At 38.7% G+C, this 2527-nt stretch overlaps 1 protein-coding gene across 4 annotated transcripts in view; it reads right to left on the bottom strand.

Moving 5' to 3' along the window:
- The window catches only part of LOC101854006 (transmembrane protein 230), an 11231-nt gene that overhangs the window by 5558 nt on the left and 3146 nt on the right, over positions 1 to 2527 (bottom strand). The gene's annotated exons all lie outside the window — the stretch shown is intronic.

Here is a 2527-nt window from a genome sequence, read left to right as displayed (position 1 = left end):
TATAACATCATCAGCCTAGCTGAAGAAAGGAACTTTGAGCATTCATAAATTTGTGTCATCATTGTTATGAACAAACTTTTTGTTGTTTCTATCATTCAAGTCAGAATTACACCAAGACCATTGCATATATATACAGCTTTGGCAGTTACTGAGCCTGAAAGAGCAATCATTAGGCTATATAATATGGGTGATTAAAGAATTATTACATAAAGTTGATTTTGGACCTCATTTGTCACACCCTGGTATCCCACCTTTTGGCAAATGCTCATATATATGTATGTGCCCCACAATGCCTCAGCAGAAGTCAGGCTTAAAAATAATTTATAAATAATATCCACATTCTCAACAATCAACAAACTGTAAGAAAAGTATGCATTTAGTCAGGAAATTTACAAGGACAATCAGAGCTCTTACAAAAGAAAACATTTTACTTCATAACACAAAATTTAAAAGTACAAACGTGATATGAGAAACCAATAAGTTTTTCCCCTTTCAGCTATAAAGCAGAATGTGACTAAGCACAGGATCAAACAGCAAGGAATTGTACTTAACATTGAGCATTACATACATAAAATAATCTTTAACTCCTTATCTCCACTGGCTGAGGATTAGGCACATTCCTAATGACAACTTTGACGCTATATATGAGAGTTCTTTCATTAGATGAAAAGCTATCAAAATAAGTCCATTTGTTTTGACTTAATGAACAGTTTTGTGAAGCATATGCAGGGTTGCCTACTTCCCCGTCCAGGACCAGGCTCGTTTCCTTTGCACGATATTTAACAAGAAACTTACATTCATACCACACATAAAAGACCTTCGTGTAAGGTGCAAGAAAGCTTTAAACGCTTTGAAAATTTTTATCGCATCCGGAGTGGGGCGTGGACTCAAAACACCTTCTCCACCTATACATTTCCCTTGTCCGATCCAGGCTTGACTACAGCTGTCAAGCCCATGGATAGGCAAAACCCCACGTCCTAAAAATGCCAGACCCAGTACAAAACCAAGGACTCCACCTCGCCCTGGGGGTTTTCCGCACTTCTCCAGTTAAACAGAGCTCAACACCAGAGAACCTAGCACACAACTGTATTTTCAGGGAAAAAAACCCAGACACCATTATAAACAAATTCAAAAACAATGAAAAACTCATCAAACACTTTGGCCTCAGAGTCCTTGAGGACCTCAAAAACATATATACTCTTTTTTAAATAGACATCCAACAATCTCTTTTCCCTGACCTCCCTCCGTGGAACATCACCAAGGCAAAAGCAGACTTACAGCTGACCACACACAACAAAGCAACCACAAACACCAAAACATCCAAAGAAGAATACAAAAAACTTATAGAAAAATACCCCAGTGCGGAGCTAATCCACACAGATGGCTCTAAATTGGACTCTGCTGTGCACGCCACTGCCCTATCTTCAAACAGCACACACTTGACTTTTTGCTACAAATATATACATCCCGAAGCCTTCATTTCTTCTGCGGAGGCCATTGCCATTGTCATGGCACTGGACTCCGTAGAAAATTCTCCAATCAAATCTTTCCTAATCCTATCTGATTCCCTATTTTGCATCCCCTCACTTACAAACTACACACTCTTACACCCAAAAATAGCTATGTTACAACAAAAAATACACACTCTGACTGAAACCGGAAAAGTATGTATTATATTGTTCGCAAGGCTACCTAGCCATGTGGTGTGTGGGCATCCGAGGAAACGAGCAGGTGGATCTCCTGGCCCTGACGAAGGAATCCTTGTCCTTTCTATTGGGATCAACGACGAACACTCACACAAACTGACTTTTTTTTAAAAGTACAAAACTACACCTCCAGTCTATGGGAGACTCATTTGAAAAATCAAACCAACAATAAACAACACAACGTTAAGCCCAAACTGGGTCCACAAAAACCTTCGGGCCTCTCCAGAAGAAACCAAGTCATTTTAATTTTTTAATGCAAAAAGTAGAAAGATCTATTTTTCGTCTATGATCCAAACAGAATCCTAGATTTTGTAAAGGCCAAGCCATAGGCCTTTAAGAAGAATTGTAAATACAGTTATCTTGATTTTAAGCAGGTTATCATTTTTAGATTGTTATTTTACCTCAAGTTTCAACATTTTAAAATCTGATAGTTGACCCGATCCAAGCTGTGCAGTAAACTGTTGTGAAAGCAACCAACATGTGTTTCGTACCCTCATATGACCTATGCAGTTGCGAGCGCCGTAAATTTAAACCCTTACTAAAACAAACAAAAGAGTCAACTTCAGGTATTTTGGCCCCAAATCAGGTAGTACAATTACAAAGACAAAGGGAAAAAAAAACCAAAGATGACTGTAACCCGGTACGTAGTTACAATCGAGCAGGGCATGCTGTTCGTGATATTGGGTAATTATTATATTATATTTTGAAAATTTGTGTGTGCATGCACAATGTGTGTGTTTGTGTGGCGTGTGTGAGAGACAGAGAGAGAAAAAGAGAGAAAGAGAGAGAAAGAGAGAGAGAGAGAGAGAGAGAGAGAGAGA

This window comes from Aplysia californica, unplaced genomic scaffold (assembly GCF_000002075.1).
Source record: "Aplysia californica isolate F4 #8 unplaced genomic scaffold, AplCal3.0 scaffold00063, whole genome shotgun sequence".
Classification (NCBI taxonomy): Eukaryota; Metazoa; Mollusca; class Gastropoda; order Aplysiida; family Aplysiidae; genus Aplysia; species Aplysia californica.
The sequence above is the reverse complement of the archived record's forward strand: the minus strand, read 5'-3'. Positions and strand labels throughout refer to the sequence as shown.